The 27134-nt window shown below is 66.9% G+C and overlaps 15 non-coding genes across 15 annotated transcripts; 9 read left to right on the top strand and 6 right to left on the bottom strand.

Annotated features, from left to right (window-relative positions):
* Nucleotides 1-5157: 5157 nt before the first annotated feature.
* Nucleotides 5158-5228, bottom strand: TRNAG-GCC (transfer RNA glycine (anticodon GCC)). Its single transcript has one exon. It is a non-coding gene; the product is annotated as a tRNA-Gly (tRNA).
* A 1454-nt stretch (nucleotides 5229-6682) lies between these two features.
* TRNAL-CAG (transfer RNA leucine (anticodon CAG)) lies at nucleotides 6683-6765 on the bottom strand. The gene has a single exon. It is a non-coding gene; the product is annotated as a tRNA-Leu (tRNA).
* A 533-nt stretch (nucleotides 6766-7298) lies between these two features.
* TRNAD-GUC (transfer RNA aspartic acid (anticodon GUC)) lies at nucleotides 7299-7370 on the top strand. Its single transcript has one exon. It is a non-coding gene; the product is annotated as a tRNA-Asp (tRNA).
* Nucleotides 7371-8103: 733 nt separating this feature from the next.
* TRNAG-UCC (transfer RNA glycine (anticodon UCC)) lies at nucleotides 8104-8175 on the top strand. Its single transcript has one exon. It is a non-coding gene; the product is annotated as a tRNA-Gly (tRNA).
* A 306-nt stretch (nucleotides 8176-8481) lies between these two features.
* On the top strand, nucleotides 8482-8553 carry TRNAE-CUC (transfer RNA glutamic acid (anticodon CUC)). The gene has a single exon. It is a non-coding gene; the product is annotated as a tRNA-Glu (tRNA).
* Nucleotides 8554-14402: 5849 nt separating this feature from the next.
* On the bottom strand, nucleotides 14403-14473 carry TRNAG-GCC (transfer RNA glycine (anticodon GCC)). The gene has a single exon. It is a non-coding gene; the product is annotated as a tRNA-Gly (tRNA).
* A 1454-nt stretch (nucleotides 14474-15927) lies between these two features.
* TRNAL-CAG (transfer RNA leucine (anticodon CAG)) lies at nucleotides 15928-16010 on the bottom strand. The gene has a single exon. It is a non-coding gene; the product is annotated as a tRNA-Leu (tRNA).
* Nucleotides 16011-16543: 533 nt separating this feature from the next.
* Nucleotides 16544-16615, top strand: TRNAD-GUC (transfer RNA aspartic acid (anticodon GUC)). Its single transcript has one exon. It is a non-coding gene; the product is annotated as a tRNA-Asp (tRNA).
* A 733-nt stretch (nucleotides 16616-17348) lies between these two features.
* TRNAG-UCC (transfer RNA glycine (anticodon UCC)) lies at nucleotides 17349-17420 on the top strand. The gene has a single exon. It is a non-coding gene; the product is annotated as a tRNA-Gly (tRNA).
* Nucleotides 17421-17726: 306 nt separating this feature from the next.
* Nucleotides 17727-17798, top strand: TRNAE-CUC (transfer RNA glutamic acid (anticodon CUC)). Its single transcript has one exon. It is a non-coding gene; the product is annotated as a tRNA-Glu (tRNA).
* A 5849-nt stretch (nucleotides 17799-23647) lies between these two features.
* TRNAG-GCC (transfer RNA glycine (anticodon GCC)) lies at nucleotides 23648-23718 on the bottom strand. The gene has a single exon. It is a non-coding gene; the product is annotated as a tRNA-Gly (tRNA).
* A 1454-nt stretch (nucleotides 23719-25172) lies between these two features.
* Nucleotides 25173-25255, bottom strand: TRNAL-CAG (transfer RNA leucine (anticodon CAG)). The gene has a single exon. It is a non-coding gene; the product is annotated as a tRNA-Leu (tRNA).
* Nucleotides 25256-25788: 533 nt separating this feature from the next.
* Nucleotides 25789-25860, top strand: TRNAD-GUC (transfer RNA aspartic acid (anticodon GUC)). The gene has a single exon. It is a non-coding gene; the product is annotated as a tRNA-Asp (tRNA).
* Nucleotides 25861-26596: 736 nt separating this feature from the next.
* TRNAG-UCC (transfer RNA glycine (anticodon UCC)) lies at nucleotides 26597-26668 on the top strand. Its single transcript has one exon. It is a non-coding gene; the product is annotated as a tRNA-Gly (tRNA).
* A 306-nt stretch (nucleotides 26669-26974) lies between these two features.
* On the top strand, nucleotides 26975-27046 carry TRNAE-CUC (transfer RNA glutamic acid (anticodon CUC)). The gene has a single exon. It is a non-coding gene; the product is annotated as a tRNA-Glu (tRNA).
* Nucleotides 27047-27134: the final 88 nt, after the last annotated feature.

Genomic DNA, 27134 nt, shown 5'->3' with positions numbered 1-27134 from the left:
CCAGGCTTCCCTGGCCATCACCAACTCCCGCAGCTTGCTCAAACTCGTGTCCATCGAGTCGGCGGTGCCATCCAACCATCTCACCTTCTGGCGTGTCGTGTCGTCCCCGTCTCCTCCTGCCTTCCATCGAGGTCTTTTCCAGGGAGTCAGTCCTTTGCCTCAGGTGGCCAGAGGACTGAAGTGTCAGCTTCAGCCTCAGGCCTTCCAGTCAATATTCAGGACTCATTTCCTCTGGGATTGACTGGTTGGATCTCCTCTCAAGAGTCTTCTCCAACACCGCAGTTCAAAAGCATCGATTCTTCAGCGCTCAGCTTTCTTTATACTCCAACTCTCACATCTGTCCGTGACTGCTGGACAGACCGTGACTTTCACGAGATGGACCCTCGTGGCAGCGTCACGTCTCTGCTTTTCGACATGCTGTCTAGCTTGGTCATAGCTTTCCTCCCAAGAGGCGGACGTCTTTTAATTTCATGGCCGCGGCCACCGACTGCAGTGATTTGTGGGAGCCCCCGCCCCAAATGAAGTCTCTCCCGGTTTCCATTGTCTCCCCATCTATTTGCCATGAAGTGATGGGACCGGATGCCACGATCTTAGTTTTCTGAATGTTGAGTCTGAGGCCAAGTTTTTCACTCTCCTCTTTCACTTTCATCAAGAGGCTCTTGAGTTCTTCTTCGCTCTCCCCGAGCCAAAGGGGGTGAAGACGAATGTGGGCCTGTGCTGCGAGTCACAGCACCGCGCGGGGGAAGTGAGAGAGCACGCAGATCCCGGCGGGCCGGGCCGGCCGGGAAAACCCAGCCAACCAGCCGGGAGGCGGCAGATGCGCCCGAGGCAGCGATGCCGGCCAGGGTGGACAAGCCGACCAACATGGTGTTTCCCTTGCCTGACCACAGCTCTCAATCCTACCGGAGTGAGGCAAGGTTTACCCAGATGTCCGTCCCCGACAACTAACCAAAGTTGGGCACCCGGGCGCACCCACACCCAGACACACACACACACACACAAGCGCCCTGTTCCACGCACCCCTGCCCTAGATATGACATCTACTACTTTGCCATTCTCTCCAAACTGTCTGTCCAGGATCGACTCCCTCCCCTCCACATACTGTCTTCGTCTTCCCCTAGGAACTCTCCCCGGGGGTCATCGCCCACCACAGTCTCCTCTTACCCAATCTTGGGCCCGTCTATCTCCAAAGGGTTTCACGACTGTTGAACGACTGTGTCCTTTGGAGGGGTGGGGGAGTGGACGGCCGACGAAGGGCACCACCGTGCGGCGAGGGCGGCTCGCTCGGGGGCGACGGGACAAAGGCGTGTCCCCTGGGGAGAAGGAGCCCCTGCGGCCCGACGCGTGTTCGCCGGCGCCGCAGGAGGTTTCCTCGACGCCCCTGCCGGGCCGTGGGCGTCAGCGTGCGTGGGTGAGACTGCGGGACGAGGGTGCCTGGGGCCATGGCTGGTGCACGCCCCCACGTGGATCAGGGACCGGAGCAGAGCCATCGCAGGGGGAGGGGGCGGCGCAGGGAGGCGGGCCCAGGGGCGCTTGGGCGGGGCGTCTGCGTGGAGGGCCGGCGGGAAGGGGAGGCGTGGGGCTCGCGGGGACCTGGCCGAAAGATGGGCTGGCCACTCGAGCAGGGCCTCTGCAGAAGGGTGGAGGCTGTGGTGACGCCGTGCCAGGCACATGTGTGAGGCTGGGACAGGTCTGCGGTCGGGGTGGGCGGGTGGTAGGGGCGGGTCTGCGGAGCCGGACGCAGGCCCGCACTGGTGAGTGCCAGGGCAGGGCAGGACGTGTGAGAGATGGCCCGGGGCTGCAGGGGGACGGTGGCGGGTAGATGGGGCCGAGCCTGGGGGCTGGCGGGAGAGGCAGAGGGCAGGCGGTGACCGTGAGGCGGCGGTGGCGTGAGGGAGGCGGTGGTAGAGCACGCCGTGTGAGCGTGCGTGCCACCCTGGGGCGCGGTGCCCCAGACTGCTCAGGCTCGGCGGTGGGCTGGGGCTCCGGGCGCTGGCTAGGACGCTGGCAAGCGAGCCACAGAAACGGAGTGCCAGAACGGGGGCCGCACGCGGTCGGCACAGGGTGGGCCCACCGTCCCGCCCCGGAGACCCAAGTCCCCACTCATCAGGACCTGATGTCCGGTCTCGGGTGTGCCACTGCTGGGCGCTCAGGGTGGGATGGGGGTGGTGTTTGGCAGCGGGGATGCCTGGGATTTCATGAGGCCCAAAGAGAGCTCCCATCTGACCGAGCACACCCCGTCCTGGGTACATACCCGCAGAGAACACGCCTGGGCGAGGTCTACAGGTCCATACGCCGCCGAGCACACTGCAGCGCCAGTTGCCATAGCCACGACACGGAAGAAACCCCAGTGCCCATCCACAGACGGCGGGCCCAGGGAGATGTGGCACAGATGTCCCATGGAACGATCACTCGGTCCTAGAGAAGAAAGGAAAGGATTGCCATTTGTCACGAGCAATGATGGACCTAGCGACTCTTAGACCTGGTGGAGAATATCAGACTGAGCTGGACAAAGGCTTGTGGAACGTGCAAAAGGCTATAAAACGAGCCTATCTGCCGAAGAGAGACCGACTCACGCAGAACACCGCCTTAGGGTAACGCAGGCAGAAAGGCAGCGGTGGAGGGATGACTCTGGAGCTGCAACGAACAGATACGCAGGACCGCCTATAAAGGGAGACGGACCAAGGTTGTCCAGTTCAACACAGGCAAAAGGAGTCAGTGCCCTGTAATAACCTCAAGTGGAAAAGAGTCTGAAAACATACATGAAATCTGAAATCTGTACCTGGAAACCAGAATCACCTTGCGGTCCATCGGAAAGGAGCACAGTGTTGGAAATCCACTCTACTTCCACAACAACCGCTACTACGACTTTGGAGTAGCTTTCAAAAGTTACCTATGAATACATAGGTAAGTAAGTAAGCGGGAGACAGGCGAGCGGGGTCCATGTCCGTGAAAGGCTTAACTCTTCATTCAGAAAGGCACATGCAAACCCCACGGCCGTAGCAGAACCGTTTGCCATAGCCAAGACGGGGAGAAGCCCCTAGTGCCCATCCCCAGCGGCTCACCCACGAAGATGCGCTGTCAGAGAAAGGGAGAGAACAGGATGTCCCTGAGCCGTCCACAAGAGTCACGTAGCGTCACTGGCAGCAACAGCGGCCGGAGCTGCAGAATATGACCCTTGCTGAGGGAAGTCAAACAGACAAGATCACAGATGGGTGGAGTCGAAAGTGTGGTACAAATTCATCCCTGTGCCAAACAGCGACAGCCCCCGAGAGGCAGGAAAGCAGCTTTGGGCTTCCCAAGGGCAAAGTCAGGGACGGAGGAATGAATGAAGAGCCGGGCTCAACGGATACACCGTACTAGTGCTGAGTAGAAAGGAGACGACCACCAAAGACACACAGGATACCACAGGGAAGAGGATCCAATCTCCTGTCACCCCCTGTAATGGAAACCGATCTGAAAACATCATGGTACACAAACAGGACTGAGTCACTACGCTGTCCAGCGGAAACGGACACCAGGGTGTAGATCAGCTACACTTCCAGAACAACAACTACTGCTCCCTGGAAGTCAATCAGTCGAGGATCAGTCCAGCAATAGGAAAAAGAAGAGCTTATGTCATGATCCAGCAAACCCAATCCCGGGTACCCATCGGGAAAAGACAACATCCCTGATGGGAAGAGATGCAGGCATCCCCCAGGGTCATCGCAGCCCTCTGTGCCTGAGCCGAGACTTGGGGAACGCCCAAGTGCCCGGCGGCACGTGGCCGGCACGAGAAGAAGAGGTATGTGTGTACCGTGGAATCTGACGCAGCCTCCAAGAAGGAGCGGCCATCGCCACGGGCCCCAACGCTGGACGGACCCATAGAAGGGGTCCACTGAGTGAAGTGAGTCGGGTGGAGAGCGACAAAGCTCTGTGGACTGTGCCAATGAATGCAAATGAATCTATGTGCAAAGGGGCAACCGACGTTCAGACGTAGAAAACGTCCATAGGGCTACCCAAGGGGAGAGGCAGCGGACGGACGAAGTTGGAGTCGGATCAAGAGAGAGGAACTAGTATACTCAGAGGAGATAAGCAACAAAGCTTTCCTCTGTAGCATGAGATCTGTATTCGTATCTCGCCTTAACCTCCACTGGAAAAGAACAGGGGACTGAAGCACTGTGCCGTGCACCTGAGACGAACCCAGGAAAGTAAATCAGTTCTACTCGCGTTGGAAGAAGCAGATAAAGGAGCAGGCCAAGGGTTGGGGTGGGGGCTGGGGGAGACGGGCCAGTGGGACAAACGCAAAGGCAGGTTCCTTGACAAGAGTAGGATTTGGGATGGCTCGGGGAGGAACCGGACGTGTGTGTGTGCGTGTGCGTGTGTGCGTGTGTGTGTGTGTGTGTGTGTGCCCGCGCGGGCGGGGTGGGGCGGGGGGGGGGCGTAGCGGAGATGGGGGAGGTGGGGAGCCGGGGTGGGGGTTGGGTGGGATGGGTGCATTTGGGCGAGCAGGGGCATGGTGAGGGCGCAGGCTGAGGTGGTGTTACTGGCAGAGCAGGGCTGATGCTGAGGTGAGACGGGCAGGAGGTTTTCAGGGGAGGGGGTGGTGTGTGAGGTGGTGAGGGCGTTGCTGTTGGAAACCGATCTGGGCCCAGGGCCGGGAGTGTGTGGCCTTCTGAGGAACTCCTCCTGCAAGACGATGCTCCAGGGACCCTCCAGGGACAAGGGAGGTATCCTTGCCAGATGTGGCAACTTCCTTGCTCCTGGCTGTGCAAACGGAGGGTGAGTGATTCTCGGAGTGTGGGGAGAGTGAGCCAGGGAGCTTGGAGACAGACGTTGGGAAAGGTGAAGAGGTGGGGCCGGCGGCTGCCAGAGCCGTGGGGTGTGCCTTCCAGCGCAATCCCTGAGCCACCGGCTGGGTCCGGGCGAGGAAGCCAGCAAGCACAAGGGAGGTGTCTGGGCGCACGGGCGGCTGAGCCCGCAGGGCTTGGGGCCATGGCGGCTTGGCAGCAGGACCGTGTGTGGGGGCGGGAGGGGTCGTGGGCAGCTGCGTGGGAGAGGCAGCGGGCGGCAGGTAGCAGCCAGCGGTTGCAGGAGCGCTTCCTTGAGTGCCTTTGAGCGGGCAGACCTAGCTCGGCTCTGGGGCTGCAGTGCGGGACCAAAAGGGGACGCTGGGGTTGCATGGGCCGGGAATCGAACCCGGGCCTCCCGCGTGGCAGGCGAGAATTCTACCACTGAACCACCCATGCACCGGTGGCCGCCGCCGCCCGACGCTGCCCCAGAGGCGCTGGCCGCCACCCACCCGTCACTGCTCACCGCTCGCCCGTGGGCATCTGTCTGCTCCATCGGAGCAGGAGACGACGGGCGGCCGCCCTGAAAGCCAGGATCCGGGCCCGTGCGGGACCCCGGGGCGCGGCGCTCTCGGAGGGACCCCGGGGCGGCGTGCCGCCGGCCCACTCGGCCCGTCCCGCGCCTTCTGCGCCGACCACGGCCGTCGCGACGCTGTCGGTGTCGCCCGAGGGGCCCAGGCGCCGACGCCGTCTGCCCGGCGCCGGGATCCCAGGCGGAGGCAGTCGCTGCGTGGTCGCCGCAGCCGCGCGCCGGCGTTCCTCTCAGCGACCTGCCGGGTCCCGACTCAAAATCCGTCTGGTGGGCTGGCTTTCCGGCCGGGGCGCGATGGGGCGTGCCACTGCGGGCGGGGGCCGGGACCCCGGGCTCGGCCTGTGCGGGCTGCGCGCGGGCGCGGGAGCGCGACGCCCCGGGGCGCCCCCGCCGCCGCCCCGAGCGGCGCTCAGGCCCGAGGACCCAAAGGCGTGTGAGCCTGGCTCCTGCGCTCTGGCCGACCGCGCTCCCGGGCGCTCCGCTCTGACAGGGTGGGTGGTGGTGGTGAGGAGGGGCCCTTGGGCAGAGCGGCCTCTGGCTCGGGGACTGCCGGCTGAGGCAGGGAGCACGCCAGGCCGGGCTTGGCTCCGGCCCGGGCTGCGGCTTCCCCACCGGGAACGGGCGCGGTGGCGCCGACGGCCGGGGCGCGGGCTGGGCGCCTGTGGGTGGGCTGGACGGGCACGAAGGGCTTCCGCTCCCACCCCAGCCGAGCGCCCTTCCCGGGACGGGCTCGTGCACGGAAGGCCGGTGTTCGCCGACCCGCAGCAAGGCTGCGTGGCGCGCGTCCCGGGCGGGAGGCCGGCAGGTGTGGCCCGGCCGAGGCCGCAAGGCGGAGAAGCGTGGAGGGCACGCAGCAGCCCCCTGGCGGGCGAGGCGGGGGCTCGGCCGCCTCGGTGTGGCTGGGTGGCGCAGGGGGGCCGGCGGGGCGGGCGCGGCCGACAGGGTGCCGGCCGGCGGGAGAGCGGCCTTGGGGGGCGGACGTGGAAGCAAGGCTGCGAGAGCGAGTTGGCCGATCCGCAGGCAGAAGTCGCAGCGCCGGCGAAGCGAGGAGGGCTTGCCACCCGCCGCGGGGCTCCGTGCGTGGGCGCCGACGGGGGTGGGGCCGTGCGAGGGGGAGGGTGGGCGAGGGTGGGCGAGGGGCAGGCGGGGAGGCCGGAAAAGCAGCACCTGCAGCCGCAGCCAGCTGAGGAGGAAAGATGCGCTGAGAAGGACTGAAGGGTCCTGGTTGTGGGGTGCAGGTGGCAGGGGGCGGGTGTGTGTGGAGAAAGGCTGTGGCGCGGGGAGGACGGGTGCGTTCGTGCGGCGGGCCAAAAGGCTGGCTTGTCAGGAGTGGGATTCGAACCCACGCCTCCAGGGGAGACTGCGACCTGAACGCAGCGCCTTAGACCGCTCGGCCATCCTGACGGCGGGCCTGGGCGGGCGCGTGGCCGCTCGCCTGGCTGAGACCCGACGCGGCGCGAGCCGCGGCGCCCGTGGCGGGCCGCGCGGTGCGCCGCGCCGGGCAGGCAGGCCGGCAGGCAGGCAGGCAGGCGGCCGTCTGGTGTGGGTGAGCGACGGGGCCGGCCGAGGCGCCTGACTGCGCCGCCGGTCGCGCCCCGGACCCAGCCCGGCCCTTGGCGGACCGGCCCCTCCTCACCCGCGCCCCTTCACGCCAGACGCGGGCCGGCGCGCGCCCACCGTGTCCTCGCAGCCTCGCTTGCCTTCTCGGACCCCCTTCTCCCGGCGGAATGGCCGCGTTGGAGGCAAGAGGCGGCGCGCACGAGGAGTGTCCAGTGCCCCGGGGGGGTCCGGGTCCCTGTCGGGGTCGCGGGCCGCCTCTGTGACTGAGGCGGTTGGTTTGGTGGGCGGTCGGGTCGGGGCCCGTGGTGGGCACGGGGAGGCGTGGGCAGGCAGCCCGGAAGCCCGAGAGCGGCCGGGCGGCTGAGCGGTCGCCGCCGTCCTCGTTAGTATAGTGGTGAGTATCCCCGCCTGTCACGCGGGAGACCGGGGTTCGATTCCCCGACGGGGAGGCAACACAGCCTTTTTGGTGGCCGCGGTGGCTCTCTGTCCTGCCGCCTGGCCCCCAAGGGCCCTTCGTCTCCTCCGTCCGCCTTTGGGCCAGGCGGGGCCCGGCCTGGCCACCGCCGACCCCCTCTACCGGTGCAGCCCTCCGGCCTGAGCCCTTTGTCGTCTCCGGGCGCTCGGTCGCCACGGCGGAGCGACGGCCTCCTTGGCCACCCCACGGCCTTGCCCGACCATAGCCGGGTTTTGCGGCCCGCCCGCCCACAGCGGTTGCCCCCAGTGGGCTCCTGGGCTCGCCGCGCCCCAGCGGCGCGGGGCGGCACAGCGCGGGGACGCCTGCAGGCGGCTGGCTCCAGTGTCCCCCTGTCGTCGTCGGAAGTGGCCTCTCCCAGCGCACGGTGGAGAAGGGCTTTGGCCGGCTGGCTGCTGGAAGCTGCGTGCCCCGCGTTGCCCCCCGGGGGTGAGGACGGAGGCCTTCGCGGGCCGCGGCGGGGAGCGAACGCCGGGGGACCGCAATGCCGCGGGAGCGCCGCCCCGGGGACGCTGGGGCCGGGGGATCCCGGCCGCTGCGTAGAGCTGGCGCGGATGGGGCTGCTGGTGGGCTGCCGGTGGCGCCGGCGGCGGCGCAGAGCCTCCGGCTGACCGGGCGTCGAGGCAGGGATGCGGCGGCGGCGGCGGCGGCGGCGAGAGTGTGCTGGGGCGAGCCCGGGGCCGGCGTCTGGCGGCGGCCCGGGCTGAGCAGCGTTGGTGGTATAGTGGTGAGCATAGCTGCCTTCCAAGCAGTTGACCCGGGTTCGATTCCCGGCCAACGCAGCGGGCCGGCCTTTTGCTGAGCTCCGCCGCCCTCCCGGCAGGGGCATTCGGGGCAGAGAGAGCTGGGAGCAGGGAGCCAGGCAGCCGGCGCGCGGCTTTTGGCGTGTGTGCGAGAAGCCGGCGGCGCGCGCAGTGTTTTGAGGCTGCTGAGAGCAAGACGGCACGCCAGGGCAGGCAGACTGACAGGGCCGCGGCGGGCGGCTGGCCTTGCCTTGCGAAGGCCGGGTGTGGGCACCACGGTGGCGCGGGCGGGCGGCCCGGAGGCGCTGGGTTCAGCGGGAGCAGGCGAGGACCGAGCCCCGACGCTCCCTGGTGGTCTAGTGGTTAGGATTCGGCGCTCTCACCGCCGCGGCCCGGGTTCGATTCCCGGTCAGGGAAGCCTTTCTTCTTCCCCTCCGCCCGCCACCTGCCCATCTCCTCGCCGGCGACCCCACCACCCTTTTAGCCTACGCTTGCGCAGCGCTGCCACAGAGGCCCCGGGACCCTGCACCTCCAGCCCAAGCACGATTCAGGCCACCCCCGCCGTCCCCCGGGGCCAACCTTTTGGCCGCACTGGCCACCTCGCGCCGCTGCCACCACGACCCGCCTCAGGCCTCCCAGCCCCCGCCCCCTCCCTCCTGAGGGGCTGCGGCTGCTGCCCCTGGTGGCGGCGGCGATGGCGGCGATGCTCCTGGGCTTGTGCTGCTTCTCCTGCTGTCAGTGGTGGGGAGGAGGTGGGGTCGGACAGGGCGGGTGGGGATAGGGGTCAGGGCGTGGGCTGTGGTGGTCGCCAGCGTGGGCCGGCAGCGGCCGCGGCGGTGGCCACAGCCGAAGACGAGCGAGGGGGATCTGCCTCTGGGAGTGGGGCCAGTGGCCACAGACACGCCTGCCTTCCCATGTCCCGCATGCCCAGCCACCTCTCTGGGCGGCTTGGCCATTGAGTGCCAGGTCCCGGGCTGGTTGTGACTCCCGTGCGCCGCCGGTGACTCCAAGTGAGCTCTGGTCCTGAGTGGGCTCTGGGAGGCGGACCACGGCGCCCGGGAGGCATCGGTATCGATGGGTTCAGTCGCTCAGTGCACTGCAGCAGCCCAGGCTTCCCTGGCCATCACCAACTCCCGCAGCTTGCTCAAACTCGTGTCCATCGAGTCGGCGGTGCCATCCAACCATCTCACCTTCTGGCGTGTCGTGTCGTCCCCGTCTCCTCCTGCCTTCCATCGAGGTCTTTTCCAGGGAGTCAGTCCTTTGCCTCAGGTGGCCAGAGGACTGAAGTGTCAGCTTCAGCCTCAGGCCTTCCAGTCAATATTCAGGACTCATTTCCTCTGGGATTGACTGGTTGGATCTCCTCTCAAGAGTCTTCTCCAACACCGCAGTTCAAAAGCATCGATTCTTCAGCGCTCAGCTTTCTTTATACTCCAACTCTCACATCTGTCCGTGACTGCTGGACAGACCGTGACTTTCACGAGATGGACCCTCGTGGCAGCGTCACGTCTCTGCTTTTCGACATGCTGTCTAGCTTGGTCATAGCTTTCCTCCCAAGAGGCGGACGTCTTTTAATTTCATGGCCGCGGCCACCGACTGCAGTGATTTGTGGGAGCCCCCGCCCCAAATGAAGTCTCTCCCGGTTTCCATTGTCTCCCCATCTATTTGCCATGAAGTGATGGGACCGGATGCCACGATCTTAGTTTTCTGAATGTTGAGTCTGAGGCCAAGTTTTTCACTCTCCTCTTTCACTTTCATCAAGAGGCTCTTGAGTTCTTCTTCGCTCTCCCCGAGCCAAAGGGGGTGAAGACGAATGTGGGCCTGTGCTGCGAGTCACAGCACCGCGCGGGGGAAGTGAGAGAGCACGCAGATCCCGGCGGGCCGGGCCGGCCGGGAAAACCCAGCCAACCAGCCGGGAGGCGGCAGATGCGCCCGAGGCAGCGATGCCGGCCAGGGTGGACAAGCCGACCAACATGGTGTTTCCCTTGCCTGACCACAGCTCTCAATCCTACCGGAGTGAGGCAAGGTTTACCCAGATGTCCGTCCCCGACAACTAACCAAAGTTGGGCACCCGGGCGCACCCACACCCAGACACACACACACACACACAAGCGCCCTGTTCCACGCACCCCTGCCCTAGATATGACATCTACTACTTTGCCATTCTCTCCAAACTGTCTGTCCAGGATCGACTCCCTCCCCTCCACATACTGTCTTCGTCTTCCCCTAGGAACTCTCCCCGGGGGTCATCGCCCACCACAGTCTCCTCTTACCCAATCTTGGGCCCGTCTATCTCCAAAGGGTTTCACGACTGTTGAACGACTGTGTCCTTTGGAGGGGTGGGGGAGTGGACGGCCGACGAAGGGCACCACCGTGCGGCGAGGGCGGCTCGCTCGGGGGCGACGGGACAAAGGCGTGTCCCCTGGGGAGAAGGAGCCCCTGCGGCCCGACGCGTGTTCGCCGGCGCCGCAGGAGGTTTCCTCGACGCCCCTGCCGGGCCGTGGGCGTCAGCGTGCGTGGGTGAGACTGCGGGACGAGGGTGCCTGGGGCCATGGCTGGTGCACGCCCCCACGTGGATCAGGGACCGGAGCAGAGCCATCGCAGGGGGAGGGGGCGGCGCAGGGAGGCGGGCCCAGGGGCGCTTGGGCGGGGCGTCTGCGTGGAGGGCCGGCGGGAAGGGGAGGCGTGGGGCTCGCGGGGACCTGGCCGAAAGATGGGCTGGCCACTCGAGCAGGGCCTCTGCAGAAGGGTGGAGGCTGTGGTGACGCCGTGCCAGGCACATGTGTGAGGCTGGGACAGGTCTGCGGTCGGGGTGGGCGGGTGGTAGGGGCGGGTCTGCGGAGCCGGACGCAGGCCCGCACTGGTGAGTGCCAGGGCAGGGCAGGACGTGTGAGAGATGGCCCGGGGCTGCAGGGGGACGGTGGCGGGTAGATGGGGCCGAGCCTGGGGGCTGGCGGGAGAGGCAGAGGGCAGGCGGTGACCGTGAGGCGGCGGTGGCGTGAGGGAGGCGGTGGTAGAGCACGCCGTGTGAGCGTGCGTGCCACCCTGGGGCGCGGTGCCCCAGACTGCTCAGGCTCGGCGGTGGGCTGGGGCTCCGGGCGCTGGCTAGGACGCTGGCAAGCGAGCCACAGAAACGGAGTGCCAGAACGGGGGCCGCACGCGGTCGGCACAGGGTGGGCCCACCGTCCCGCCCCGGAGACCCAAGTCCCCACTCATCAGGACCTGATGTCCGGTCTCGGGTGTGCCACTGCTGGGCGCTCAGGGTGGGATGGGGGTGGTGTTTGGCAGCGGGGATGCCTGGGATTTCATGAGGCCCAAAGAGAGCTCCCATCTGACCGAGCACACCCCGTCCTGGGTACATACCCGCAGAGAACACGCCTGGGCGAGGTCTACAGGTCCATACGCCGCCGAGCACACTGCAGCGCCAGTTGCCATAGCCACGACACGGAAGAAACCCCAGTGCCCATCCACAGACGGCGGGCCCAGGGAGATGTGGCACAGATGTCCCATGGAACGATCACTCGGTCCTAGAGAAGAAAGGAAAGGATTGCCATTTGTCACGAGCAATGATGGACCTAGCGACTCTTAGACCTGGTGGAGAATATCAGACTGAGCTGGACAAAGGCTTGTGGAACGTGCAAAAGGCTATAAAACGAGCCTATCTGCCGAAGAGAGACCGACTCACGCAGAACACCGCCTTAGGGTAACGCAGGCAGAAAGGCAGCGGTGGAGGGATGACTCTGGAGCTGCAACGAACAGATACGCAGGACCGCCTATAAAGGGAGACGGACCAAGGTTGTCCAGTTCAACACAGGCAAAAGGAGTCAGTGCCCTGTAATAACCTCAAGTGGAAAAGAGTCTGAAAACATACATGAAATCTGAAATCTGTACCTGGAAACCAGAATCACCTTGCGGTCCATCGGAAAGGAGCACAGTGTTGGAAATCCACTCTACTTCCACAACAACCGCTACTACGACTTTGGAGTAGCTTTCAAAAGTTACCTATGAATACATAGGTAAGTAAGTAAGCGGGAGACAGGCGAGCGGGGTCCATGTCCGTGAAAGGCTTAACTCTTCATTCAGAAAGGCACATGCAAACCCCACGGCCGTAGCAGAACCGTTTGCCATAGCCAAGACGGGGAGAAGCCCCTAGTGCCCATCCCCAGCGGCTCACCCACGAAGATGCGCTGTCAGAGAAAGGGAGAGAACAGGATGTCCCTGAGCCGTCCACAAGAGTCACGTAGCGTCACTGGCAGCAACAGCGGCCGGAGCTGCAGAATATGACCCTTGCTGAGGGAAGTCAAACAGACAAGATCACAGATGGGTGGAGTCGAAAGTGTGGTACAAATTCATCCCTGTGCCAAACAGCGACAGCCCCCGAGAGGCAGGAAAGCAGCTTTGGGCTTCCCAAGGGCAAAGTCAGGGACGGAGGAATGAATGAAGAGCCGGGCTCAACGGATACACCGTACTAGTGCTGAGTAGAAAGGAGACGACCACCAAAGACACACAGGATACCACAGGGAAGAGGATCCAATCTCCTGTCACCCCCTGTAATGGAAACCGATCTGAAAACATCATGGTACACAAACAGGACTGAATCACTACGCTGTCCAGCGGAAACGGACACCAGGGTGTAGATCAGCTACACTTCCAGAACAACAACTACTGCTCCCTGGAAGTCAATCAGTCGAGGATCAGTCCAGCAATAGGAAAAAGAAGAGCTTATGTCATGATCCAGCAAACCCAATCCCGGGTACCCATCGGGAAAAGACAACATCCCTGATGGGAAGAGATGCAGGCATCCCCCAGGGTCATCGCAGCCCTCTGTGCCTGAGCCGAGACTTGGGGAACGCCCAAGTGCCCGGCGGCACGTGGCCGGCACGAGAAGAAGAGGTATGTGTGTACCGTGGAATCTGACGCAGCCTCCAAGAAGGAGCGGCCATCGCCACGGGCCCCAACGCTGGACGGACCCATAGAAGGGGTCCACTGAGTGAAGTGAGTCGGGTGGAGAGCGACAAAGCTCTGTGGACTGTGCCAATGAATGCAAATGAATCTATGTGCAAAGGGGCAACCGACGTTCAGACGTAGAAAACGTCCATAGGGCTACCCAAGGGGAGAGGCAGCGGACGGACGAAGTTGGAGTCGGATCAAGAGAGAGGAACTAGTATACTCAGAGGAGATAAGCAACAAAGCTTTCCTCTGTAGCATGAGATCTGTATTCGTATCTCGCCTTAACCTCCACTGGAAAAGAACAGGGGACTGAAGCACTGTGCCGTGCACCTGAGACGAACCCAGGAAAGTAAATCAGTTCTACTCGCGTTGGAAGAAGCAGATAAAGGAGCAGGCCAAGGGTTGGGGTGGGGGCTGGGGGAGACGGGCCAGTGGGACAAACGCAAAGGCAGGTTCCTTGACAAGAGTAGGATTTGGGATGGCTCGGGGAGGAACCGGACGTGTGTGTGTGCGTGTGCGTGTGTGCGTGTGTGTGTGTGTGTGTGTGTGTGCCCGCGCGGGCGGGGTGGGGCGGGGGGGGGGGCGTAGCGGAGATGGGGGAGGTGGGGAGCCGGGGTGGGGGTTGGGTGGGATGGGTGCATTTGGGCGAGCAGGGGCATGGTGAGGGCGCAGGCTGAGGTGGTGTTACTGGCAGAGCAGGGCTGATGCTGAGGTGAGACGGGCAGGAGGTTTTCAGGGGAGGGGGTGGTGTGTGAGGTGGTGAGGGCGTTGCTGTTGGAAACCGATCTGGGCCCAGGGCCGGGAGTGTGTGGCCTTCTGAGGAACTCCTCCTGCAAGACGATGCTCCAGGGACCCTCCAGGGACAAGGGAGGTATCCTTGCCAGATGTGGCAACTTCCTTGCTCCTGGCTGTGCAAACGGAGGGTGAGTGATTCTCGGAGTGTGGGGAGAGTGAGCCAGGGAGCTTGGAGACAGACGTTGGGAAAGGTGAAGAGGTGGGGCCGGCGGCTGCCAGAGCCGTGGGGTGTGCCTTCCAGCGCAATCCCCGAGCCACCGGCTGGGTCCGGGCGAGGAAGCCAGCAAGCACAAGGGAGGTGTCTGGGCGCACGGGCGGCTGAGCCCGCAGGGCTTGGGGCCACGGCGGCTTGGCAGCAGGACCGTGTGTGGGGGCGGGAGGGGTCGTGGGCAGCTGCGTGGGAGAGGCAGCGGGCGGCAGGTAGCAGCCAGCGGTTGCAGGAGCGCTTCCTTGAGTGCCTTTGAGCGGGCAGACCTAGCTCGGCTCTGGGGCTGCAGTGCGGGACCAAAAGGGGACGCTGGGGTTGCATGGGCCGGGAATCGAACCCGGGCCTCCCGCGTGGCAGGCGAGAATTCTACCACTGAACCACCCATGCACCGGTGGCCGCCGCCGCCCGACGCTGCCCCAGAGGCGCTGGCCGCCACCCACCCGTCACTGCTCACCGCTCGCCCGTGGGCATCTGTCTGCTCCATCGGAGCAGGAGACGACGGGCGGCCGCCCTGAAAGCCAGGATCCGGGCCCGTGCGGGACCCCGGGGCGCGGCGCTCTCGGAGGGACCCCGGGGCGGCGTGCCGCCGGCCCACTCGGCCCGTCCCGCGCCTTCTGCGCCGACCACGGCCGTCGCGACGCTGTCGGTGTCGCCCGAGGGGCCCAGGCGCCGACGCCGTCTGCCCGGCGCCGGGATCCCAGGCGGAGGCAGTCGCTGCGTGGTCGCCGCAGCCGCGCGCCGGCGTTCCTCTCAGCGACCTGCCGGGTCCCGACTCAAAATCCGTCTGGTGGGCTGGCTTTCCGGCCGGGGCGCGATGGGGCGTGCCACTGCGGGCGGGGGCCGGGACCCCGGGCTCGGCCTGTGCGGGCTGCGCGCGGGCGCGGGAGCGCGACGCCCCGGGGCGCCCCCGCCGCCGCCCCGAGCGGCGCTCAGGCCCGAGGACCCAAAGGCGTGTGAGCCTGGCTCCTGCGCTCTGGCCGACCGCGCTCCCGGGCGCTCCGCTCTGACAGGGTGGGTGGTGGTGGTGAGGAGGGGCCCTTGGGCAGAGCGGCCTCTGGCTCGGGGACTGCCGGCTGAGGCAGGGAGCACGCCAGGCCGGGCTTGGCTCCGGCCCGGGCTGCGGCTTCCCCACCGGGAACGGGCGCGGTGGCGCCGACGGCCGGGGCGCGGGCTGGGCGCCTGTGGGTGGGCTGGACGGGCACGAAGGGCTTCCGCTCCCACCCCAGCCGAGCGCCCTTCCCGGGACGGGCTCGTGCACGGAAGGCCGGTGTTCGCCGACCCGCAGCAAGGCTGCGTGGCGCGCGTCCCGGGCGGGAGGCCGGCAGGTGTGGCCCGGCCGAGGCCGCAAGGCGGAGAAGCGTGGAGGGCACGCAGCAGCCCCCTGGCGGGCGAGGCGGGGGCTCGGCCGCCTCGGTGTGGCTGGGTGGCGCAGGGGGGCCGGCGGGGCGGGCGCGGCCGACAGGGTGCCGGCCGGCGGGAGAGCGGCCTTGGGGGGCGGACGTGGAAGCAAGGCTGCGAGAGCGAGTTGGCCGATCCGCAGGCAGAAGTCGCAGCGCCGGCGAAGCGAGGAGGGCTTGCCACCCGCCGCGGGGCTCCGTGCGTGGGCGCCGACGGGGGTGGGGCCGTGCGAGGGGGAGGGTGGGCGAGGGTGGGCGAGGGGCAGGCGGGGAGGCCGGAAAAGCAGCACCTGCAGCCGCAGCCAGCTGAGGAGGAAAGATGCGCTGAGAAGGACTGAAGGTTCCTGGTTGTGGGGTGCAGGTGGCAGGGGGCGGGTGTGTGTGGAGAAAGGCTGTGGCGCGGGGAGGACGGGTGCGTTCGTGCGGCGGGCCAAAAGGCTGGCTTGTCAGGAGTGGGATTCGAACCCACGCCTCCAGGGGAGACTGCGACCTGAACGCAGCGCCTTAGACCGCTCGGCCATCCTGACGGCGGGCCTGGGCGGGCGCGTGGCCGCTCGCCTGGCTGAGACCCGACGCGGCGCGAGCCGCGGCGCCCGTGGCGGGCCGCGCGGTGCGCCGCGCCGGGCAGGCAGGCAGGCAGGCAGGCAGGCAGGCGGCCGTCTGGTGTGGGTGAGCGACGGGGCCGGCCGAGGCGCCTGACTGCGCCGCCGGTCGCGCCCCGGACCCAGCCCGGCCCTTGGCGGACCGGCCCCTCCTCACCCGCGCCCCTTCACGCCAGAGGCGGGCCGGCGCGCGCCCACCGTGTCCTCGCAGCCTCGCTTGCCTTCTCGGACCCCCTTCTCCCGGCGGAATGGCCGCGTTGGAGGCAAGAGGCGGCGCGCACGAGGAGTGTCCAGTGCCCCGGGGGGGTCCGGGTCCCTGTCGGGGTCGCGGGCCGCCTCTGTGACTGAGGCGGTTGGTTTGGTGGGCGGTCGGGTCGGGGCCCGTGGTGGGCACGGGGAGGCGTGGGCAGGCAGCCCGGAAGCCCGAGAGCGGCCGGGCGGCTGAGCGGTCGCCGCCGTCCTCGTTAGTATAGTGGTGAGTATCCCCGCCTGTCACGCGGGAGACCGGGGTTCGATTCCCCGACGGGGAGGCAACACAGCCTTTTTGGTGGCCGCGGTGGCTCTCTGTCCTGCCGCCTGGCCCCCAAGGGCCCTTCGTCTCCTCCGTCCGCCTTTGGGCCAGGCGGGGCCGGGCCTGGCCACCGCCGACCCCCTCTACCGGTGCAGCCCTCCGGCCTGAGCCCTTTGTCGTCTCCGGGCGCTCGGTCGCCACGGCGGAGCGACGGCCTCCTTGGCCACCCCACGGCCTTGCCCGACCATAGCCGGGTTTTGCGGCCCGCCCGCCCACAGCGGTTGCCCCCAGTGGGCTCCTGGGCTCGCCGCGCCCCAGCGGCGCGGGGCGGCACAGCGCGGGGACGCCTGCAGGCGGCTGGCTCCAGTGTCCCCCTGTCGTCGTCGGAAGTGGCCTCTCCCAGCGCACGGTGGAGAAGGGCTTTGGCCGGCTGGCTGCTGGAAGCTGCGTGCCCCGCGTTGCCCCCCGGGGGTGAGGACGGAGGCCTTCGCGGGCCGCGGCGGGGAGCGAACGCCGGGGGACTGCAATGCCGCGGGAGCGCCGCCCCGGGGACGCTGGGGCCGGGGGATCCCGGCCGCTGCGTAGAGCTGGCGCGGATGGGGCTGCTGGTGGGCTGCCGGTGGCGCCGGCGGCGGCGCAGAGCCTCCGGCTGACCGGGCGTCGAGGCAGGGATGCGGCGGCGGCGGCGGCGGCGGCGAGAGTGTGCTGGGGCGAGCCCGGGGCCGGCGTCTGGCGGCGGCCCGGGCTGAGCAGCGTTGGTGGTATAGTGGTGAGCATAGCTGCCTTCCAAGCAGTTGACCCGGGTTCGATTCCCGGCCAACGCAGCGGGCCGGCCTTTTGCTGAGCTCCGCCGCCCTCCCGGCAGGGGCATTCGGGGCAGAGAGAGCTGGGAGCAGGGAGCCAGGCAGCCGGCGCGCGGCTTTTGGCGTGTGTGCGAGAAGCCGGCGGCGCGCGCAGTGTTTTGAGGCTGCTGAGAGCAAGACGGCACGCCAGGGCAGGCAGACTGACAGGGCCGCGGCGGGCGGCTGGCCTTGCCTTGCGAAGGCCGGGTGTGGGCACCACGGTGGCGCGGGCGGGCGGCCCGGAGGCGCTGGGTTCAGCGGGAGCAGGCGAGGACCGAGCCCCGACGCTCCCTGGTGGTCTAGTGGTTAGGATTCGGCGCTCTCACCGCCGCGGCCCGGGTTCGATTCCCGGTCAGGGAAGCCTTTCTTCTTCCCCTCCGCCCGCCACCTGCCCATCTCCTCGCCGGCGACCCCACCACCCTTTTAGCCTACGCTTGCGCAGCGCTGCCACAGAGGCCCCGGGACCCTGCACCTCCAGCCCAAGCACGATTCAGGCCACCCCCGCCGTCCCCCGGGGCCAACCTTTTGGCCGCACTGGCCACCTCGCGCCGCTGCCACCACGACCCGCCTCAGGCCTCCCAGCCCCCGCCCCCTCCCTCCTGAGGGGCTGCGGCTGCTGCCCCTGGTGGCGGCGGCGATGGCGGCGATGCTCCTGGGCTTGTGCTGCTTCTCCTGCTGTCAGTGGTGGGGAGGAGGTGGGGTCGGACAGGGCGGGTGGGGATAGGGGTCAGGGCGTGGGCTGTGGTGGTCGCCAGCGTGGGCCGGCAGCGGCCGCGGCGGTGGCCACAGCCGAAGACGAGCGAGGGGGATCTGCCTCTGGGAGTGGGGCCAGTGGCCACAGACACGCCTGCCTTCCCATGTCCCGCATGCCCAGCCACCTCTCTGGGCGGCTTGGCCATTGAGTGCCAGGTCCCGGGCTGGTTGTGACTCCCGTGCGCCGCCGGTGACTCCAAGTGAGCTCTGGTCCTGAGTGGGCTCTGGGAGGCGGACCACGGCGCCCGGGAGGCATCGGTATCGATGGGTTCAGTCGCTCAGTGCACTGCAGCAGCCCAGGCTTCCCTGGCCATCACCAACTCCCGCAGCTTGCTCAAACTCGTGTCCATCGAGTCGGCGGTGCCATCCAACCATCTCACCTTCTGGCGTGTCGTGTCGTCCCCGTCTCCTCCTGCCTTCCATCGAGGTCTTTTCCAGGGAGTCAGTCCTTTGCCTCAGGTGGCCAGAGGACTGAAGTGTCAGCTTCAGCCTCAGGCCTTCCAGTCAATATTCAGGACTCATTTCCTCTGGGATTGACTGGTTGGATCTCCTCTCAAGAGTCTTCTCCAACACCGCAGTTCAAAAGCATCGATTCTTCAGCGCTCAGCTTTCTTTATACTCCAACTCTCACATCTGTCCGTGACTGCTGGACAGACCGTGACTTTCACGAGATGGACCCTCGTGGCAGCGTCACGTCTCTGCTTTTCGACATGCTGTCTAGCTTGGTCATAGCTTTCCTCCCAAGAGGCGGACGTCTTTTAATTTCATGGCCGCGGCCACCGACTGCAGTGATTTGTGGGAGCCCCCGCCCCAAATGAAGTCTCTCCCGGTTTCCATTGTCTCCCCATCTATTTGCCATGAAGTGATGGGACCGGATGCCACGATCTTAGTTTTCTGAATGTTGAGTCTGAGGCCAAGTTTTTCACTCTCCTCTTTCACTTTCATCAAGAGGCTCTTGAGTTCTTCTTCGCTCTCCCCGAGCCAAAGGGGGTGAAGACGAATGTGGGCCTGTGCTGCGAGTCACAGCACCGCGCGGGGGAAGTGAGAGAGCACGCAGATCCCGGCGGGCCGGGCCGGCCGGGAAAACCCAGCCAACCAGCCGGGAGGCGGCAGATGCGCCCGAGGCAGCGATGCCGGCCAGGGTGGACAAGCCGACCAACATGGTGTTTCCCTTGCCTGACCACAGCTCTCAATCCTACCGGAGTGAGGCAAGGTTTACCCAGATGTCCGTCCCCGACAACTAACCAAAGTTGGGCACCCGGGCGCACCCACACCCAGACACACACACACACACACAAGCGCCCTGTTCCACGCACCCCTGCCCTAGATATGACATCTACTACTTTGCCATTCTCTCCAAACTGTCTGTCCAGGATCGACTCCCTCCCCTCCACATACTGTCTTCGTCTTCCCCTAGGAACTCTCCCCGGGGGTCATCGCCCACCACAGTCTCCTCTTACCCAATCTTGGGCCCGTCTATCTCCAAAGGGTTTCACGACTGTTGAACGACTGTGTCCTTTGGAGGGGTGGGGGAGTGGACGGCCGACGAAGGGCACCACCGTGCGGCGAGGGCGGCTCGCTCGGGGGCGACGGGACAAAGGCGTGTCCCCTGGGGAGAAGGAGCCCCTGCGGCCCGACGCGTGTTCGCCGGCGCCGCAGGAGGTTTCCTCGACGCCCCTGCCGGGCCGTGGGCGTCAGCGTGCGTGGGTGAGACTGCGGGACGAGGGTGCCTGGGGCCATGGCTGGTGCACGCCCCCACGTGGATCAGGGACCGGAGCAGAGCCATCGCAGGGGGAGGGGGCGGCGCAGGGAGGCGGGCCCAGGGGCGCTTGGGCGGGGCGTCTGCGTGGAGGGCCGGCGGGAAGGGGAGGCGTGGGGCTCGCGGGGACCTGGCCGAAAGATGGGCTGGCCACTCGAGCAGGGCCTCTGCAGAAGGGTGGAGGCTGTGGTGACGCCGTGCCAGGCACATGTGTGAGGCTGGGACAGGTCTGCGGTCGGGGTGGGCGGGTGGTAGGGGCGGGTCTGCGGAGCCGGACGCAGGCCCGCACTGGTGAGTGCCAGGGCAGGGCAGGACGTGTGAGAGATGGCCCGGGGCTGCAGGGGGACGGTGGCGGGTAGATGGGGCCGAGCCTGGGGGCTGGCGGGAGAGGCAGAGGGCAGGCGGTGACCGTGAGGCGGCGGTGGCGTGAGGGAGGCGGTGGTAGAGCACGCCGTGTGAGCGTGCGTGCCACCCTGGGGCGCGGTGCCCCAGACTGCTCAGGCTCGGCGGTGGGCTGGGGCTCCGGGCGCTGGCTAGGACGCTGGCAAGCGAGCCACAGAAACGGAGTGCCAGAACGGGGGCCGCACGCGGTCGGCACAGGGTGGGCCCACCGTCCCGCCCCGGAGACCCAAGTCCCCACTCATCAGGACCTGATGTCCGGTCTCGGGTGTGCCACTGCTGGGCGCTCAGGGTGGGATGGGGGTGGTGTTTGGCAGCGGGGATGCCTGGGATTTCATGAGGCCCAAAGAGAGCTCCCATCTGACCGAGCACACCCCGTCCTGGGTACATACCCGCAGAGAACACGCCTGGGCGAGGTCTACAGGTCCATACGCCGCCGAGCACACTGCAGCGCCAGTTGCCATAGCCACGACACGGAAGAAACCCCAGTGCCCATCCACAGACGGCGGGCCCAGGGAGATGTGGCACAGATGTCCCATGGAACGATCACTCGGTCCTAGAGAAGAAAGGAAAGGATTGCCATTTGTCACGAGCAATGATGGACCTAGCGACTCTTAGACCTGGTGGAGAATATCAGACTGAGCTGGACAAAGGCTTGTGGAACGTGCAAAAGGCTATAAAACGAGCCTATCTGCCGAAGAGAGACCGACTCACGCAGAACACCGCCTTAGGGTAACGCAGGCAGAAAGGCAGCGGTGGAGGGATGACTCTGGAGCTGCAACGAACAGATACGCAGGACCGCCTATAAAGGGAGACGGACCAAGGTTGTCCAGTTCAACACAGGCAAAAGGAGTCAGTGCCCTGTAATAACCTCAAGTGGAAAAGAGTCTGAAAACATACATGAAATCTGAAATCTGTACCTGGAAACCAGAATCACCTTGCGGTCCATCGGAAAGGAGCACAGTGTTGGAAATCCACTCTACTTCCACAACAACCGCTACTACGACTTTGGAGTAGCTTTCAAAAGTTACCTATGAATACATAGGTAAGTAAGTAAGCGGGAGACAGGCGAGCGGGGTCCATGTCCGTGAAAGGCTTAACTCTTCATTCAGAAAGGCACATGCAAACCCCACGGCCGTAGCAGAACCGTTTGCCATAGCCAAGACGGGGAGAAGCCCCTAGTGCCCATCCCCAGCGGCTCACCCACGAAGATGCGCTGTCAGAGAAAGGGAGAGAACAGGATGTCCCTGAGCCGTCCACAAGAGTCACGTAGCGTCACTGGCAGCAACAGCGGCCGGAGCTGCAGAATATGACCCTTGCTGAGGGAAGTCAAACAGACAAGATCACAGATGGGTGGAGTCGAAAGTGTGGTACAAATTCATCCCTGTGCCAAACAGCGACAGCCCCCGAGAGGCAGGAAAGCAGCTTTGGGCTTCCCAAGGGCAAAGTCAGGGACGGAGGAATGAATGAAGAGCCGGGCTCAACGGATACACCGTACTAGTGCTGAGTAGAAAGGAGACGACCACCAAAGACACACAGGATACCACAGGGAAGAGGATCCAATCTCCTGTCACCCCCTGTAATGGAAACCGATCTGAAAACATCATGGTACACAAACAGGACTGAATCACTACGCTGTCCAGCGGAAACGGACACCAGGGTGTAGATCAGCTACACTTCCAGAACAACAACTACTGCTCCCTGGAAGTCAATCAGTCGAGGATCAGTCCAGCAATAGGAAAAAGAAGAGCTTATGTCATGATCCAGCAAACCCAATCCCGGGTACCCATCGGGAAAAGACAACATCCCTGATGGGAAGAGATGCAGGCATCCCCCAGGGTCATCGCAGCCCTCTGTGCCTGAGCCGAGACTTGGGGAACGCCCAAGTGCCCGGCGGCACGTGGCCGGCACGAGAAGAAGAGGTATGTGTGTACCGTGGAATCTGACGCAGCCTCCAAGAAGGAGCGGCCATCGCCACGGGCCCCAACGCTGGACGGACCCATAGAAGGGGTCCACTGAGTGAAGTGAGTCGGGTGGAGAGCGACAAAGCTCTGTGGACTGTGCCAATGAATGCAAATGAATCTATGTGCAAAGGGGCAACCGACGTTCAGACGTAGAAAACGTCCATAGGGCTACCCAAGGGGAGAGGCAGCGGACGGACGAAGTTGGAGTCGGATCAAGAGAGAGGAACTAGTATACTCAGAGGAGATAAGCAACAAAGCTTTCCTCTGTAGCATGAGATCTGTATTCGTATCTCGCCTTAACCTCCACTGGAAAAGAACAGGGGACTGAAGCACTGTGCCGTGCACCTGAGACGAACCCAGGAAAGTAAATCAGTTCTACTCGCGTTGGAAGAAGCAGATAAAGGAGCAGGCCAAGGGTTGGGGTGGGGGCTGGGGGAGACGGGCCAGTGGGACAAACGCAAAGGCAGGTTCCTTGACAAGAGTAGGATTTGGGATGGCTCGGGGAGGAACCGGACGTGTGTGTGTGCGTGTGCGTGTGTGCGTGTGTGTGTGTGTGTGTGTGTGTGCCCGCGCGGGCGGGGTGGGGCGGGGGGGGGGGCGTAGCGGAGATGGGGGAGGTGGGGAGCCGGGGTGGGGGTTGGGTGGGATGGGTGCATTTGGGCGAGCAGGGGCATGGTGAGGGCGCAGGCTGAGGTGGTGTTACTGGCAGAGCAGGGCTGATGCTGAGGTGAGACGGGCAGGAGGTTTTCAGGGGAGGGGGTGGTGTGTGAGGTGGTGAGGGCGTTGCTGTTGGAAACCGATCTGGGCCCAGGGCCGGGAGTGTGTGGCCTTCTGAGGAACTCCTCCTGCAAGACGATGCTCCAGGGACCCTCCAGGGACAAGGGAGGTATCCTTGCCAGATGTGGCAACTTCCTTGCTCCTGGCTGTGCAAACGGAGGGTGAGTGATTCTCGGAGTGTGGGGAGAGTGAGCCAGGGAGCTTGGAGACAGACGTTGGGAAAGGTGAAGAGGTGGGGCCGGCGGCTGCCAGAGCCGTGGGGTGTGCCTTCCAGCGCAATCCCCGAGCCACCGGCTGGGTCCGGGCGAGGAAGCCAGCAAGCACAAGGGAGGTGTCTGGGCGCACGGGCGGCTGAGCCCGCAGGGCTTGGGGCCACGGCGGCTTGGCAGCAGGACCGTGTGTGGGGGCGGGAGGGGTCGTGGGCAGCTGCGTGGGAGAGGCAGCGGGCGGCAGGTAGCAGCCAGCGGTTGCAGGAGCGCTTCCTTGAGTGCCTTTGAGCGGGCAGACCTAGCTCGGCTCTGGGGCTGCAGTGCGGGACCAAAAGGGGACGCTGGGGTTGCATGGGCCGGGAATCGAACCCGGGCCTCCCGCGTGGCAGGCGAGAATTCTACCACTGAACCACCCATGCACCGGTGGCCGCCGCCGCCCGACGCTGCCCCAGAGGCGCTGGCCGCCACCCACCCGTCACTGCTCACCGCTCGCCCGTGGGCATCTGTCTGCTCCATCGGAGCAGGAGACGACGGGCGGCCGCCCTGAAAGCCAGGATCCGGGCCCGTGCGGGACCCCGGGGCGCGGCGCTCTCGGAGGGACCCCGGGGCGGCGTGCCGCCGGCCCACTCGGCCCGTCCCGCGCCTTCTGCGCCGACCACGGCCGTCGCGACGCTGTCGGTGTCGCCCGAGGGGCCCAGGCGCCGACGCCGTCTGCCCGGCGCCGGGATCCCAGGCGGAGGCAGTCGCTGCGTGGTCGCCGCAGCCGCGCGCCGGCGTTCCTCTCAGCGACCTGCCGGGTCCCGACTCAAAATCCGTCTGGTGGGCTGGCTTTCCGGCCGGGGCGCGATGGGGCGTGCCACTGCGGGCGGGGGCCGGGACCCCGGGCTCGGCCTGTGCGGGCTGCGCGCGGGCGCGGGAGCGCGACGCCCCGGGGCGCCCCCGCCGCCGCCCCGAGCGGCGCTCAGGCCCGAGGACCCAAAGGCGTGTGAGCCTGGCTCCTGCGCTCTGGCCGACCGCGCTCCCGGGCGCTCCGCTCTGACAGGGTGGGTGGTGGTGGTGAGGAGGGGCCCTTGGGCAGAGCGGCCTCTGGCTCGGGGACTGCCGGCTGAGGCAGGGAGCACGCCAGGCCGGGCTTGGCTCCGGCCCGGGCTGCGGCTTCCCCACCGGGAACGGGCGCGGTGGCGCCGACGGCCGGGGCGCGGGCTGGGCGCCTGTGGGTGGGCTGGACGGGCACGAAGGGCTTCCGCTCCCACCCCAGCCGAGCGCCCTTCCCGGGACGGGCTCGTGCACGGAAGGCCGGTGTTCGCCGACCCGCAGCAAGGCTGCGTGGCGCGCGTCCCGGGCGGGAGGCCGGCAGGTGTGGCCCGGCCGAGGCCGCAAGGCGGAGAAGCGTGGAGGGCACGCAGCAGCCCCCTGGCGGGCGAGGCGGGGGCTCGGCCGCCTCGGTGTGGCTGGGTGGCGCAGGGGGGCCGGCGGGGCGGGCGCGGCCGACAGGGTGCCGGCCGGCGGGAGAGCGGCCTTGGGGGGCGGACGTGGAAGCAAGGCTGCGAGAGCGAGTTGGCCGATCCGCAGGCAGAAGTCGCAGCGCCGGCGAAGCGAGGAGGGCTTGCCACCCGCCGCGGGGCTCCGTGCGTGGGCGCCGACGGGGGTGGGGCCGTGCGAGGGGGAGGGTGGGCGAGGGTGGGCGAGGGGCAGGCGGGGAGGCCGGAAAAGCAGCACCTGCAGCCGCAGCCAGCTGAGGAGGAAAGATGCGCTGAGAAGGACTGAAGGTTCCTGGTTGTGGGGTGCAGGTGGCAGGGGGCGGGTGTGTGTGGAGAAAGGCTGTGGCGCGGGGAGGACGGGTGCGTTCGTGCGGCGGGCCAAAAGGCTGGCTTGTCAGGAGTGGGATTCGAACCCACGCCTCCAGGGGAGACTGCGACCTGAACGCAGCGCCTTAGACCGCTCGGCCATCCTGACGGCGGGCCTGGGCGGGCGCGTGGCCGCTCGCCTGGCTGAGACCCGACGCGGCGCGAGCCGCGGCGCCCGTGGCGGGCCGCGCGGTGCGCCGCGCCGGGCAGGCAGGCCGGCAGGCAGGCAGGCAGGCGGCCGTCTGGTGTGGGTGAGCGACGGGGCCGGCCGAGGCGCCTGACTGCGCCGCCGGTCGCGCCCCGGACCCAGCCCGGCCCTTGGCGGACCGGCCCCTCCTCACCCGCGCCCCTTCACGCCAGACGCGGGCCGGCGCGCGCCCACCGTGTCCTCGCAGCCTCGCTTGCCTTCTCGGACCCCCTTCTCCCGGCGGAATGGCCGCGTTGGAGGCAAGAGGCGGCGCGCACGAGGAGTGTCCAGTGCCCCGGGGGGGTCCGGGTCCCTGTCGGGGTCGCGGGCCGCCTCTGTGACTGAGGCGGTTGGTTTGGTGGGCGGTCGGGTCGGGGCCCGTGGTGGGCACGGGGAGGCGTGGGCAGGCAGCCCGGAAGCCCGAGAGCGGCCGGGCGGCTGAGCGGTCGCCGCCGTCCTCGTTAGTATAGTGGTGAGTATCCCCGCCTGTCACGCGGGAGACCGGGGTTCGATTCCCCGACGGGGAGGCAACACAGCCTTTTTGGTGGCCGCGGTGGCTCTCTGTCCTGCCGCCTGGCCCCCAAGGGCCCTTCGTCTCCTCCGTCCGCCTTTGGGCCAGGCGGGGCCCGGCCTGGCCACCGCCGACCCCCTCTACCGGTGCAGCCCTCCGGCCTGAGCCCTTTGTCGTCTCCGGGCGCTCGGTCGCCACGGCGGAGCGACGGCCTCCTTGGCCACCCCACGGCCTTGCCCGACCATAGCCGGGTTTTGCGGCCCGCCCGCCCACAGCGGTTGCCCCCAGTGGGCTCCTGGGCTCGCCGCGCCCCAGCGGCGCGGGGCGGCACAGCGCGGGGACGCCTGCAGGCGGCTGGCTCCAGTGTCCCCCTGTCGTCGTCGGAAGTGGCCTCTCCCAGCGCACGGTGGAGAAGGGCTTTGGCCGGCTGGCTGCTGGAAGCTGCGTGCCCCGCGTTGCCCCCCGGGGGTGAGGACGGAGGCCTTCGCGGGCCGCGGCGGGGAGCGAACGCCGGGGGACCGCAATGCCGCGGGAGCGCCGCCCCGGGGACGCTGGGGCCGGGGGATCCCGGCCGCTGCGTAGAGCTGGCGCGGATGGGGCTGCTGGTGGGCTGCCGGTGGCGCCGGCGGCGGCGCAGAGCCTCCGGCTGACCGGGCGTCGAGGCAGGGATGCGGCGGCGGCGGCGGCGGCGGCGGCGAGAGTGTGCTGGGGCGAGCCCGGGGCCGGCGTCTGGCGGCGGCCCGGGCTGAGCAGCGTTGGTGGTATAGTGGTGAGCATAGCTGCCTTCCAAGCAGTTGACCCGAGTTCGATTCCCGGCCAACGCAGCGGGCCGACCTTTTGCTGAGCTCCGCCGCCCTCCCGGCAGGGGCATTCGGGGCAGAGAGAGCTGGGAGCAGGGAGCCAGGCAGCCGGCGCGCGGCTTTTGGCGTGTGTGCGAGAAGCCGGCGGCGCGCGCAGTGTTTTGAGGCTGCTGAGAGCAAGACGGCACGCCAGGGCAGGCAGACTGACAGGGCCGCGGCGGGCGGCTGGCCTTGCCTTGCGAAGGCCGGGTGTGGGCACCACGGTGGCGCGGGCGGGCGGCCCGGAGGCGCTGGGTTCAGCGGGAGCAGGCGAGGACCGAGCCCCGACGCTCCCTGGTGGTCTAGTGGTTAGGATTCGGCGCTCTCACCGCCGCGGCCCGGGTTCGATTCCCGGTCAGGGAAGCCTTTCTTCTTCCCCTCCGCCCGCCACCTGCCCATCTCCTCGCCGGCGACCCCACCACCCTTTTAGCCTACGCTTGCGCAGCGCTGC

The sequence above is a fragment of the Muntiacus reevesi genome, unplaced genomic scaffold (assembly GCF_963930625.1).
Source record: "Muntiacus reevesi unplaced genomic scaffold, mMunRee1.1 SCAFFOLD_221, whole genome shotgun sequence".
NCBI classification, from domain to species: domain Eukaryota; kingdom Metazoa; phylum Chordata; class Mammalia; order Artiodactyla; family Cervidae; genus Muntiacus; species Muntiacus reevesi.
This window is presented reverse-complemented; position numbering and strand designations above follow the sequence as displayed.